Genomic DNA, 904 nt, shown 5'->3' on the forward strand with positions numbered 1-904 from the left:
TCGCCGCCGACCCGACCCAGCGCCGCTCCCCTCGGTTTTTCCGCACCGTGTCAACACCTCACCCGGGTGAGTGCCAGGGGCTTCCAAAAATGTCCCCTTCCTTCTCCTCCTCCTCCTCCTCGCTGGGCTGTGGGCGAAAAAAAGAGGGGCTGGCAGCCCGGGAGCCCCCCTCGGGGGTCGGGGAAGCCGGAGAAACGCGGGTGGTTTTCTGCCCGAACCCTCTCGGCGGGACGAGCTTGGAAATCAGCGAGCGGATCGCTCCAGGTATCGGCACGGTATTTTTACACGCTTTTTTCGGCTCTCGTTTCTTCTGGCTGGCGTTGGTTATTTATAGTCCTCTCATATATATATTCATATATATATATATACACACATATAAAATGTTTGTGTATATATTTAGAATATGTGCGTGCGTGGAGAAAGAATAAATATATAATATATAGTATACGCTTATACGTTTAGAAGAATAATATATACAGTTTCCGGACCAAAAAAAATTGGACCAGAGTTTTCCACTCTACTGTGTAATGGCTCAAACGATGAAAAATCAACGTGACCGCTCAGAGAGGACATAAATCACTCCGAGTGTAATCTGAATTTCTTTTTCTCCCCCTAGCTGAAGCCTTGAGGGTCATCATTTTTCTGCGCCACTTGACCAAAGATATAATGTTTTGATTAGGTCGTAAATCAAAATCGTGGGTCGTGTTTTTTCTTTTTCTTTCTTTCTTTCTTTTTTTTTTCGGGGGCTTTCCTTTCCCTGATCGGCGGTGCCGATGTGAACCTGGAACAATGGAGGCTGTAGGGAACGGGGGCGGAAAAAAACCACAACGAAATGGGGAATTTGCAGAAGATGTATTTGGATAAGCGAGGGGGGAGAGGGGTTAAACAACGGGCTCGCACCCCC

The sequence above is a fragment of the Antrostomus carolinensis genome, unplaced genomic scaffold, assembly GCF_000700745.2.
Source record: "Antrostomus carolinensis isolate BGI_N321 unplaced genomic scaffold, ASM70074v2 scaffold30193, whole genome shotgun sequence".
Lineage (NCBI taxonomy): Eukaryota > Metazoa > Chordata > Aves > Caprimulgiformes > Caprimulgidae > Antrostomus > Antrostomus carolinensis.